Source organism: Podarcis melisellensis, assembly GCF_964234715.1.
Source record: "Podarcis melisellensis genome assembly, chromosome: 8".
Lineage (NCBI taxonomy): Eukaryota > Metazoa > Chordata > Lepidosauria > Squamata > Lacertidae > Podarcis > Podarcis melisellensis.
The window spans coordinates 27529773-27543691 of record NC_138540.1 but is presented as its reverse complement, the minus strand read 5'-3'; the positions used below and the strand labels follow the sequence as shown (position 1 = coordinate 27543691).

Here is a 13919-nt window from a genome sequence, read left to right as displayed (position 1 = left end):
ACCAGGAAGGAGCAGGTGATGTGTAAGAGAAGCCCAACCCTCCTCTATGAACTCGCCCCCTTTTAAAGCTTCTTCTTTACCCCTTGGACTCAGGACTCATTACTGCGACTGGAGGTTTTGAGAGCTTTCCTGATGAAACGAGCACAGCATCCCAGCATTGGGTTACAGGTTACAAATAGGCAGAGAACTATGAGATAAGGGTAGGCTTAGCTAAGATGTTGAGCCAACCATTGACACATACACCCCCCCCACACACTCTCCTTCCTATGCATCCAGATCTCCACCTCCCAATCCGCTGGGACCCTACTCCAGATTGAGCTCTTCCAGGGGTCCCAGCCCACCGGTGCTTTCCCTGGGGTCCACCTCCTCCAGCTCTCCAAGCTCCTTCCCTCCTTCCATATCATCTGACTATCGTCTCCACTATGTCTCCATGGGATTCACAACACCAAGAGCAAGTTGGTAGCCGTTACCATACGTCCTGAGGCAACAAGTCCCACATTTTTACCATGCCCGTGTGGAGAAGACCTTCCTTCTGTCAACTTTCCAAGAATGGTGCTCAAAGGGCTTGCAGGGCAGACGCCGCAGCCACAAATTCGCATAAATCGGCACATGCTCATTTACAGAGGCTTCTGGGCATATGAAGATGGCAGGTGGGCCTGGGGGTCTCACCTGTGCTGTATTTTGCAGACCGTGCACCTAGCCCTGCAAGCATGCGGACATATTATTTATTTATAGTGGTGCCTCGGGTTAAGAACTTAATTCACTCTGGAGGTCTGTTCTTAACCTGAAACTGTTCTTAACCTGAAGCACCACTTTAGCTAATGGGGCCTCCAGCTGCCGCTGCACGATTTCTGTTCTCATCCTGAAGCAAAGTTCTTAACCCTAGGTAATATTTCTGGGTTAGCAGAGCCTGTAACCTGAAGTGTATGTAACCTGAAGCGTATGTAACCCGAGGTACCACTGTATTGCCTGTATAGTCTGCCTTTTCCTCCAAGTATCTCAAGGTGGTGTACATGGTTCTTCCCACTTCACTGTTGTTGTTTTTATCCTTGCAACAACCCTGTCAAGTAAGTTAGGCCAAGCCTGAGGGATTGGCCTAAGGTCACTGCAGTAAGCTGAGTCAAGTGGGGATTTGAACCCTGAACTGTCCCAGGTCCTAGTCTGCCACTCTAACCACTAGGCCACCCTGGCTATCTAATTTAATACATGAGAGAGTTTGAAAATAGGGTGGGAAGAGGTTCCGGGGTGCATACACTTGGGACTCGGCCACTCTTGGCCTCTGGCTAGCAATGTTCTGCCCCGTCCGTGCTGATGAAGCCTTGAGCCTGGTCCATTTGCCTCTGAAGCGGTGACACAGCGGACTTGCCAGGGACGGCCATCTGATTCACGGTTTGTTGGCACAGACTTTGGCTGTGTCGTATTTACTTTTTTGTTTACTGTTGGCTGTTAACAACGGTAATTACCGTATAGTTGTGAGATGAAAACATGACTAAATTATGACAGCGCTTGTGTAACAATCTCTTTGAACGGGCTCGGAAGGCAACAGCTGTACAATTAGGCTATAAATTCTCTTAAATGAACTTGTCTCTGCCAATGGTACCTGGGTGGCAGTGCTCTGGAAGAGATAACTAGGCTTAATGGGCTCGGCGAAGGAGCCCCGTGAATCGCAGGAGAAAAGAAGGGGAGAGAGGGGAAACTTTGGTTTCTCTCTGCAAACCATCTTGCTGTCTCCAGAAAGCAAAATAACCTGGCCCAGTTACTTTCCTCGCTTTCGTTGTGGGACAACCGAGAAAGCCAAGAGTTGCCCCTTCTCTCCGCCTCGCTCTCTCCGGCGTGATATTTGCTTCAAAGCCTGACTGGAGTCTCAACACAGGTTCTCTCTACAGATGGCAGAAGGGAAGTTGGGAGAGAGAAAGGAGGTCTTGCACTGGATTTGTGTCGGTGCCAAATTCTGCGTGGGCAACTGCCTTCGTCTGATCGTCTCTTGAAGCTGTGAGGCAAAAGCCAAAACGATCAAGCAGTGCAAAGAGACGAGTTTCCGCTGTACTCCCTGTATTGATGTGTATTTTGCTAATTAAAAAGAAGCTGCTCCGGTTTGAATTAGACTGCATTTCAGGCAGCAGTTAGGGAGCTTCAAAGCTGTATTTCTCGTGTTTGGAAAATAAACAGCCGTCCGAGACTAGCTTCCTGTATCTTTTCTAGTCTGAAGCAGACAAGGGTAAGGCCATGAGGGTGGAGAGGGTGATGGGTGGCTGTAGTCAGGGCTGCTTTCTCCAGTTCAGGTTTCCACCCCTGCACTCTGACTTAGCATTGCCTACAGAAGATAGTCTTCTGTGTTATATCACTCATCAGTCCAGTGCTGCTGTCCTGGAGTCTCTTTCTCTGAAGCTTGCAAGCAGGGCATGGGTGCAATCGCATCATGGCATCATAGAAGTGTAGAATTGTAGAATCATAGCATCATAGAATCTTATGAGTTGAAAGGGACCAATCTTATGAGTTGAAAGGGATCATCTAGTTCAACCCCCTGCAATGTTGGAATCTCAGCAACAGCATCCATGACAGACGGCCATCCAACTTCTTATGAACCTTCAAGGATGGAGAGTCCACCACCTTTCATGGAAGTCTGTTTCACTGCTGAGCAGCTCTTACTGTCAGAAAGTTTTTCTGAATGTTTAGTTGGAATCTCCTTTATTGCAACTTGAAGCCACTGGTTCAAGCCCTACCCTCCAGAGCAGGAGAAAATAAGCTTGCTCCATCTTCCATGGGACAGCCCTTGAGATATTTGAAGTTGGCTATCATATCTTCTCTCAGCCTCCTCTTTTCATGTAGGTGAAAAGAAGTGAGTGTATCATTGGCAGTCCTAAGCAGGCCCCAAATCGGGGCTCTTCTCAGAGGGGGCAGCAAATCTCCCCATTGCCAAGGAGCCCTTGCCCCAGGGCGGTGGTGGGGTGTCCCCATACCAGCCACCTAGCTTCCTGGCTGGCTCTCACCCAGGAAGACAGGAGGAGAGAATATGGAGAGCCAGGCAGGAGATTCAGAGCTGCCATGGAAGTGACCTGCCTGTGAGGCTACTCGGGAGGAGCATGAAGTACATGAAAGCACTGGCTCAGATCAGGACACAGCTGAGAGCCAGGAAGGCCTCCAGGTCCTCTGAAAGCTCCTTATCTGAGTGGCTTCATTGCTGCAGCACTTGGGACAGGAGTGCAGGACATTGCCCTGCATTGCCACTCCAGTTGCAACATCTTCAAAGGAGTCTTCTCAGTGTGGTGCAGTACTGCACATCGCTCCTGGCCAGAAGCTGAATGTTGGAAGATTCAAGACAGATAAAAGAAACTCACTTCCACACACAACCAAACTATGGAACTCACTCCCACGAGAGACAGCGATGGGCACTAACTCGGATGGCTATAAAAGACGGTTAGCAAATTCATGCAGGAGGAGGAGGAGGCTATCTGTGGCTTCCAGCCATGATTGCTATGCTCTGCCTCCACAGTGGTGGTAATACTTCTGAACAGCATTGCTGAATCACATGTGAAAGAAAGGGTTGCTCATGTACTTAGGTTCTGCTTGAGGCATCTGATTGTCCATTGATGATGGCCTGATCCAGCAGGCTCTTCTTATGTCTCCCCATTGAGTAACCTGGTTGGTCACTGTGGAAACAGGAAGCTGGATTAGATGGGTTAATCCAACAGGCTTTTCTCATGTTCTTATGATCTAGCTCCCCATAATAGTCCTTGCCTCAACTTTCCCACAGAGCATGTGCATCCTTGCTAATATGATACACAACTGTGGGCTATGCCAGGTTGAGGCATGAGTCGATGCTGTGTGTTGTATTGAGACACCCCCCCATGAATGTGTTTAGCACAAAAAGAATATTGGTACATGCAATCCCAATCTCTGAGAGACTCCTGGGATCCTAGCACTTACCCAGGATTTGGTTGGGTTGGAAGGTCCGTGGAGACTGTGGTGACTTACAGATATATGTTGCTAGGAACACCAGTGGGCAGAGTTTTCTTTTCCACACGAGTCCTGCTTACGGGTTTCCCATTGATGGATCTGGTTGGCCACTGTGAAAACAGGATGCCGGACTAGATTGGGCTGCTGGTCAGATCTCCATGTTGTTAGAGGGAGCCATTCTCAAGTGCCCTGGAGCACACTGGTTTTTGCATCAGCGTCCCGTTTCTTAACTTATGGATATTGTTATCTTTCTTGGAAAGCTGCTGTTTTCAGTTCCAGTTACTCTGATCCCTGTAGTAAGGAGGGGCTGAAAATGTATTGGCAGAATGGAATGGAATTGGGTTTGGTCATAAGCTGAATTCCCCCCCCCCCCCGCCCAGCTGCTCCTCGTAGCTCTTTCATTCAAGTTATCTGATGGATGTCTGTTTCTTAGGTTTTTTTGTGAATGGATGTAGAAGCACATTAGAGAAACCGGAGACGGTGAAACGGTGGGGGTGTCCCCTGAGGGTGTAGCCTTTCCTGAACGAAGATATTTTGTGTGTGTGTGTCTGAGCGTGTGCTGAATTTTCAAGCGGCTTTGCTGATTCAACAGTTTTGCTGAAAGTTTCATTGAAAACCTCCCGATGTTCTGAATTGTGTATGTGTGTGTGTGTGTGTACACACATTCTGATTGCCGTGACCTGTGGTTGAACAATGGATGATGATGAAGACGGACATGTCAAACTCAAGCAGCAATTTCTCCGTGAAAGCACTTAGTTTGGAAATCTCTTGTGCTTTGATCAGAGTGCCTCTTTTCATTGAGCTCGGGAAATGTTGCAAAATCCGAGTACATTTCATTAATCTGCATTTTTATGCGATGTGTGGGTTGGTTTGTTTTTTTTTTTTTTGTTTGCAATGCACTGCATTTTCTTGTCAAATGTTGAATATTTTTTTTTTACTGTTTGTAAGTCACGGACCAGAGCAAAGATGGGCGAAATTAATCAAATCTCTTAAGTCAGGTGCAAGGCTAAAGGCCCAATCCACCTGTCTCCCCACCCTGGGGGTGCTTAGTTTTCTTTGCTCCTTCCCACATGGCAAGTGGATTGTAGGAGAGGTATCAGGAAAATGAGACTAGCATTGACAGATTGGAACACAGAAAGTTGCCTTCTATGCCAAATCAGACTCAGCTTTTTACTGACCGGCAGTGGCACTCTGCGATTTCAGACCAGGAGTCCCTCCTGATCTTACCTGGAGATGCCAGGGCCTTCTGCATGCAAAGGAGATACTCTGCCACCTAGGTACAAGCCTTTTCTTATAAATAAAGCAAGATTCCAGTCATCATGGTTCTGAATAGAGGATCATCTCACTATTGCCTGCACTGCCTCCAGGATTTCAGACCAAGAGTCTTTCCCAGCCCAACCTGGAGATACCATTCAGGATTGAACATGGGACCTTCTGCATGCAAACCATTGAGCTTGGGCTCTTCCCTTTTTCTTACGAGCAAATACACTTGCTGATTGATACCCCAAATAACCTTCCTTCTCCCTACCCAGGTATGATCTGAGTTGACTTGGGGGCTTCCTTCCCCATTTGGTTCATCATCCACTCATCATGGCCATTTTCACACCCCACCACCCGCTGCATTCCCCGGTGAGAGAGCTCCTGCTTGCTTCTTGGAATAAATTGCCCAGTGATGCGTTTGTCCAGATTTATTCCTTTTTTATTTTGCTAAATCGAGATTTTCTACAGCGTTTTGTGGTTCAGGAGCAGCTCAGTTTCGTGGGGCTGTGGGCAGGCGCTGCCTGTTCCTGATCCAGGCTCCGAAATGGATTGGCTTTTGCTGCCACTGTTCCAACACTGTCTTTCTAAGTCCTGGTTATTAATGGGGCTCTGCAGCTCCCCACGGAAAGATTCAGGCTGTAAATAGCGAGGCCAGGAAAATATGGCACCTGCAATCAGGCTCGCTTGTCTGCTCTCGGAAAGAGAAAGCTCTCCACGTCCCGCCATATATTGCTTTGGACTTCCCCTCGGAGCCACCTGATTGCTGGCAGGATGCTAATTTATGGGAGCATAACTCAAAAGAAACAACACGAGAAAAGTTCTCTTCTGCGTTTGGAGATAATCCACTTAAATCTCAGGGAATGAAGAATTAAGAGGGCATCTATGGAGCAGTGATAATTCTTTCCCACAACCTCTCCTTTCCCAGAACCAAGTGAAAGAAAAAGAAAAAGACAAGGGGGCAAGGAAAACACACAAACTTTGCAATGTTTGAGAGGAGGTCTGTGGGATCTGCCTGGCTTTCCTCTTGGACTCTGCTGTTGCAGCCCAGTCCGTAGTCTTCATTGATAATGACTTTATTCAGAAACTGCAGTAATAACAAGTGGTGTGAACCAGGTTGACAGGCAACTGAATAATAATAATAATAATAATAATAATAATAATAATAGGCCTGCATTAGGGTATGGCAGCTTCCCCTGTTCTTAGGTGCTCCTCAAAACCTGATCATTTCACCTTATGGTTTACTGGTCCTCTTGCTAGGGTTTGGGATTATAGAGATAAATGTGAAGCTCTGTGCATGCTTGAATATAATGCCCAGGAGAGCTTGGGGGTAAAGGTGCCAAGCTTTGGAAACTGAAATTTCGAGGAACATGTGCCAGTGCATGGTATGATTCTGAACATTATTTTGCATGCCAAAGGTATTTATTAAGGGTCCCTGAAGAGGCTACTATTGGCAGAGATGGAAAACATATGATTCTTAAACATAAACCATTAAGAATGTTTTATCTAAATCCCACGCCCGAGGATTTTTTCATGCACAGCCCAGTTGGCACCACTGTCAAAAAACCCCCTGAAGTAAAGCCAGTGAAAACCTGGGCACATTATTATTTTTTAGTATTTGGTTACTGCCCTTCAGCTGTTGATCTCAGGGCAGTTCTTGGCTAAAGCCACCCGGTCTCTGTTCACCTGGGTCTTGCTGGATCTAGCTGCATTTGTTCTTCCACTGTGATCTTCTTCAAATGGATTCCTGGAAATTAATGACCAGGGCCTCATAACAGCAGGGCATATCTCTTGAGTACCAGTTTCTTGGAATCACATGTGAGGGAAAGGGTTGCTCTTGTACTCAGCTTCTGCTTGAGAGTTTCCCACTGAGGCATCTGGTTGTCCACTGATCCTGGACCAGATGGGCTACTGGCCTGATCCAGCAGGCTCTTCTTATGTCCTCCCCATTGAGTAACGTGGTTGGTCACCGTGGAAACAGGATGCAGGATTAGATGGGGTAATCCAGCAGGCTCTTCTCATGTTCTTAGGATCTAGCTGCCCATAATGGTGCCTGCCTCAACTCTCCCACAGACTCTCTCCTTGCTAACCTGATGCACAACTGTGGGCTACACCAGGTTGAGGGATGAGGAATACCATGTGTTGTATTGAGACACACGCACCCCCCCATGAATGTGTTTAATACAGGGGTGCCCAAACTTTTTTCAAATAGGGCCGGATTTGATGAAGTGAACATGGAACAATAGGCCTGACCAAAGTTGTTGAGCTTTTTTTAGGATTTTACCCAAGGACATATACTGCCAGCGGGCCAAATTAGGCCCCTGACTTTGGACTTGCCTGGTTTAATACAAAGAGAATATTGCTACATGCAACCCCAATCTCTGAGAGACTCCCGGGATCCCAGCACTTACTTGAGAGACTGTGGTGTCTTACGGATACAGTGGTACCTCAGGTTAAGTACTTAATTCGTTCCGGAGGTCTGTTCTTAACCTGAAGCACCACTTTAGGTAATGGGGACTCCTGCTGCTGCTGCGCTGGCAGAGCCCGATTTTTGTTCTCATCCTGAAGCAAAGTTCTTAACCTGAAGCACTATTTCTGGGTTAGCGGAGTCTGTAACCTGAAGCGTATGTAACCTGAAGCGTATGTAACCTGAGGTATCACTGTATATGTTTTTATCTGCACATATATACAACTTAGCAGAGGATGGAGGGGCTCACAGCATTAACACTTCAACAGATACCGGTTCCCCATTAGGAGTCCAGGGGAGCCCCAACTCACAGCTTTTGGTCCAGTGTAGAGTAAGATGTATCTCTGTTTTTGCAGCTTCCCGCATCAGCCAAACTCTCACACGCAGTGCACGCACCCTTGGCCTACTGTTCTCCATCCTAGAATGATGTGGAATCCAGCCAGAGGAGGTGGGAAAAGGCCCGCCCATTTGTCTCCATGGCAACCTTTTTCAACATGTAAATAGGAGTACTTCACCGGCCCACCAAGGCCATCATCTTAACTAAAGAACCGGATCAGCTGGTTCAGTAGCCTCTTCTACTACATTCAAAACATCACCGGATACAGGATCCAGACCTGGAAGGGACTCATAGATACCATCCAGACTGACCCCCCTCAAACCTATAACACTATGAATTTCAAAACCCAGTAGCCATCAAGTAGAGAGTACTTGTCCTGCTTCCTTGAGTCTTGGGACTTGGTCCCTGACACCAGCATGCCCTTCCCTGTAGGCAATTTTTTTTCCAGTGGATTGTCATACTGGAGCTGGCCACTCCATTCTCCCCAGTTAGGAGAGCCACAGCTCAGTGGGAGAGTGTAAGAAAAATTCCCTGGGATTCCTGTTGTAGTTGGGCTGGGTAAGACTCCTGCCCAAGAAACTGGAGAACCACTTGCCAGTCCGAGGAGACAGCATAAATGGCTTCATGCATTTCTCAGAAGATCTTGTGGGAATGTTGTAGACACAAGGAGAGGATATATTGATTTAATAGTATCCTTCCTAACTCACACTTGTGAGTCAGCAGCAGAGCGACATTCCCCAATATATAGCAGGAAGCTAGCTGGTAGATTCATTTGAATCTCTTAAACAATCCAATCTGGCTGAAGTATATTCCTGGTAAGACCCCTTTTATCCCTCCCAAAAAGAATAAAGACACAAGAAGCTTCTTTTGAAAGTTATAAGAAGTTTACTCACATTCAGTTCACATTTGGATCCCTGAAGGCAGGCTTTAGCTTAGAGTTACAGAAGAGGGTTTGCGTTCATCCCATATGGGAATGAGCCCATGTCCTGGTGGCTGAGCATCAGCAGACAGCAAAATACATCAGTATCAGGAGAGCATGGCATGAAGACGAAGATGAAGAAGAGTCAAGAGAAGGAAGGTGGCTGCATGACTGGACCTTTTGTGTAACAGGAAGTTCAACTGACTGGATCAACATCCTCCTGTCTGTGTCCACTCTAGGCAGACAAGGAATGTTGTACTTGACTGCTGCCATGGATTACATCCCACAGATCTCTCACTTAGAAGATCTGTCAGCTACACAGTTCTCCATTAGCACAAGGGTGGAGGACTCTGTATATAGAATAGTAAGCTATTGAGAAGAAAGGGAGCCAGGTAGCTCCTTTGCAACCTTGGGGGAATGCTGTACCCCATAACTCCAGTTCACTTCTGTTTGACCCTCTTGGGCAACCAGGCCTTACATTCTTGTCCTTCAGCTCAGTGGCAGCATTTAACCCCTTAAGGAATCCTGGCATTGTTTTTGAAAGCTCAAGGAAACGTCCTTCTCTCTCTCTCTCCCCCAACCCCCCACAATCCTTTGTTTCTTTCTCTTAAAAAAAAATTATAGTAAAATTAAGCAGTTATTAGTATTCACGAAAAACGGCTTGTAGCAGCCGCCATGGAAGTAACGAGAAGCCACCTGCAGTTCAAAGCAGTACTTGATAATGCTGTAATTAGATTTGAGATGCAAAAAAGCTCATTAAAATTAAATAACATATTTGTCACTGTTTTAAGAGGTACAGATTGCCTCGAATCACGCTGGTCTCCTGACCTTGATGTCTCCCGCGCTGTCGTGGCTGTCAGAATTCAAAATGAATGCTGGCAATTTTACGCGAGGATTTCTGGGGGTGCCATGGGGTGGGGTGGGGTGGAGAATATTTGAATGCAATGTAAGCTGTAAGATGAAACAGCCAATGAAAGCTCCCGTCTCAGTAGCTGGATTGTATTTTTTCTCCTCCTTTTTTCTGAGGAGGGGGGAAGGGAAAGGGCTGTAGCTTGGAGTGAATTTACATGGCCATTTGGTGAGGTCAGGTATTGGGGACTTTCTTTTCAAATGTGCTTCCGGGATGAAGCGAGTGGATGGGTCTCCATGCAACCACCAACACAGATGCTGACTCTCTGGGGCCCTGGGTGCCTGAGCACCCACAAAATTTGCCATGAATGGGCTGGGCAACCACAAATTTTGGCACCAGGGCCATGCCCAGCCACGGTGCCAAGCTGGCACTCCTGACCACCAACAAGTGTATGCGGACCATGCTTGTGGGGATACTGAAGATGTAGCCAATGGTGGCACTTAACCCATTGCTCATGAGGCTGCCATACTGCTGCTCTCCTTAGCTTTCTGGGCTATAGTGGAGGGGGGAGACCCTAGCTCAGTGGGATGGCATCTTCTTTGCATGTAGAGGGTCCTCAATTCAATTCCCAGCATCTCCAGGTGAGTCTGGGAATGTCCCCCACCTGTAACCCAGGAGGCCTGCTGCCATAGACAACACTTGAGTTAGATGAACCAAGCAAAGGAGGTTCCTCTGTTTCTGTGATGCTTTGATTCTAGAGATAGCCGTTAAGTGAGGTGTTGCGTGGAAATGTAACATTTACAAATGTCCGATAACTGAATGGAAAGAAAAAAGTGCTTGTGAGGAAAATGAGCTTGGTCATTTGAGCATGAGACTCTTGCTGTCACGGTCATAGGTTCAAAACCCACTCTGGACAAAAGATTCCTGCATTGCAGGGGGTTGGGCTAGATGACCCATGGGGTCCCTTCCAACTCTACAATTCTATGAAGTAAACCTTTCAAGATGGGGCCAGGGAGTCTATAGGTGGAGTGTTTGTCAGGGTGTATGTCTATCCCCACACTGCTGTGCAACTTAGTTGGCAGAAAAGAGAGCTCGTCAGTGTCTCCTCTTCAGGTGACCAAAGGTTATCTACACAAAGGGGATGGGACGCAGGTGGCGCTGTGGGTTAAACCACAGAGCCTAGGACTTGCTGATCAGAATGTTGGCGGTTTGAATCTCCGCGAAGGGGTGAGCCTCCGTTGCTTGGTCCCTGCTCCTGCCTACCTAGCAGTTCGAAAGCACATCAAAGTGCAAGTAGATAAATAGGTACCGCTCTGGCAGGAAGGTAAACAGCACTTCTGTGCACTGCTCTGGTTTGCCAGAGGCGGCTTAGTCATGCTGGCCACCGGCTGTACGCCGGCTCCCTCGGCCAATAAACCAAGATGAGCGCCGCAACCCCAGAGTCAGTCACAACTGGACCTAATGGTCAGGGGTCCCTTTACCTTTATCTTACACAAAGGGGACTTAGGTATCTCCCACTGGATTTCCCCCAGGCTCTCTGGGACTTTCTTAGCCTGGCTTCTTGGGCAGAGAGCAATGTACTCTCACAAGGCCAGACTCTCCCATTTCCCCTGCACCCCTGAGTCCCTGTTCCACTCCCAGCCTGGTTGCTCAGGCTTCCAGCTTTTCCAGAGCTATTGCTGGCTGTTGTAAAGATGGCTTATGCAGTGTTTTGTTTTAAAACGGGCCACCCTTTCATTATTTTGCTCCGGATGCCACGAAAAGCTAAACATGCTCTTAAAAACTCGATAAAACTATAATTTCATAAAAATCACCGCAAGAAATCATTCTGACGGCAGCAAATAAACTCAAGCAGTCATTAAAACGCTTTCCTTGGGTGGGTTGGGGGTAAGGGGGTAGAGCTTCTGGGCTTTTTTTTTTGCTAGCTTGTGGAAAGAATATAAAGATGGCGCATGACGGACACCCCCTGGGGAGAGGATGCCCCAAATTCTTCCTCTGTCTTCCTACAACGTTGGAGGACGTGACGGCCACTGTCCTGTTTATCTGCAAAGCAAGGTAGCAGGAGCCGAGCATTGGAGGTGAAGTCAAGGAGCCTGAATTTGATATGGAAGGCAATTTGGAGCTAGCGGCAAGGGGACGAGGACTAATTGTCTGGCTGGATTTGCGACTTGCTGAAATCCATACCGTGACCATCACGGCAGGGGAAGGGCTGAGCGGAGTTTTGTCTGACGGGCCCAGGGGTGTGTGGGGTGTGTGGGGTGTGTGGGCTGCCTTCTTTTTTTGGGGGGTGCCACTCGGTGGGTGCTGCGTTTCCAGCTTCCCAAGGTCCTGGGAGAAAGGGGAGAGAATTGCTCTCCGAAATCTGTGGCCTCCCCCTCAATTGGTGCAGAACTCTGAGCTTTCCCTCTCTAGGTCACCCTCTCGCCACACGGCACGGTCCGTGAGCACCAGAGACATTACTTTCATTACAAATCTAAATATGATCCATATTAAACTCAATTGGCAATGCAGTTTTGGCCTCGGCAGTCAATTAAAATCATTTGCATTTATTACTAAACTACTTGTTTGCTTTCTTTGCCCCTTTCCACGCACACACAATCGCCAGCTGCTGTAGAAAATGTCCCTGAAGGTGACTGCCGTGATTGTGGGGGGCGGGCAAAAGCATCTGTTGAGCCCTCAAGTCCACGTGGACCTTTGAGGAGTGCCCTGTGTGTGTGTGTAGGAGTGAACTTGGCTGGGTTTGCTTGCAGCGATGTCAGAAAACAGTGCCTAGAACGAGCCAAAGTGTCCAGAGAGCTGAGAAGCTTCTGCAGGCAACCCCTCCTCTCCCTCTTCCAGGAAAAGGGAGCACTTTGGGGCTGACGCCATTCACAATTTTAGCATTTCAGGCTGGTCAGTGAAATTGATCAAAGCGGGTTTCCAGCTTTCCAAGGGACTTGAGGTTTTGGAGATGTGGCATGGTTTATAGACTGGGTGGTGGTGGTACATGGAGGGGGCAGGAATTAATCTTAAGGGGTTGAGGATCCCAGGAGGAGAGGGGCTTGAGGTTGGCTTAAATATGAAATGTGCTGGCCACAGCATAAAACCCCGAGAAATCCCTTGGCCGGTTTCCTCTGCCCTGGATCGAGGGGCTCAGAAAGGATCTTCCAAACTGGAGAGCCAGTGTGGTGTAGTGGTTAAGAGCGGTAGACTCGTAATCTGGGGAACCAGGTACGTCCTTGCTCCTCCACATGCAGCTGCTGGGTGACCTTGGGCCAGTCACACTTCTCTGAAGTCTCTCAGCCTCACTCACCTCACAGAGTATTTGTTGTGAGGGAGGAAGGGAAAGGAGAATGTTAGCCGCTTTGAGACTCCTTCAGGTAGTGATAAAGTGGGATATCAAATCCAAACTCCTCCTCCTCCTCCTCCTCCTCCTCCTCCTCCTCTTCTTCTTCCAAACACACACCGTTGTGGCATTGTCTGGGAGTTCTAGTCCAAAATATCTGGAGGATGCTACTGTCATGAGCAATGAGAGTGGCTCTTGGAGGGCTTTTCCAGCCTTGCTACATGAGATCCTTTTAACCAGAAGGTGCTAGGGTACAAACCATACCAGATTCGCACTGCACCACAGTGCTGTGGTCCTCCTCTGATTGATGTTGTCTTCTAATCATTGCAGTGTTGTATCCATGCAGCTGTGTGCTTTTTATTGATGTGTTCTGCGTCTATCACATTGTTTTGTTTGGGAAGGGGTCTGGGGTCTTCTGGTTGAAGGGTGCTGTGGAAGGGCCCATATCCCTCAGTGGCAGACCAGCTGTTGGGCATCAAGAAGGTTGCGAAATCTCCAAGCTGGGCTGGGAAAGATTCCTGCCAGGAACCCTAGAGATCTGCTGTTGCCAGTAGATGTATTTGGTGAACCAGCAATCTCAGTATCTAAGGCAGTTCCCTATGACTCTCCAAAACTGCTAAACTAGCACACCTAAAAAAAGCCCTTTTTGGCTTTTGGTACCCACCATGGCTTCCTTCACACCACCTCCTTTCTTTCTTCTACCTTAGAGGGACAAGCAAAGGAACATAGGAATGTAGAAATCTGCCTTCTAATGTCGGACCATTGGTCCATTTAGGGCACTATTGTCTGCACTGACTGGCAGCAGCT

At 47.9% G+C, this 13919-nt stretch overlaps 1 protein-coding gene across 3 annotated transcripts in view; it reads left to right on the top strand.

Annotated features, from left to right (window-relative positions):
• CAMTA1 (calmodulin binding transcription activator 1) overlaps nucleotides 1–13919 on the top strand; it is a 682851-nt gene that overhangs the window by 85451 nt on the left and 583481 nt on the right. The window lies entirely within an intron of this gene.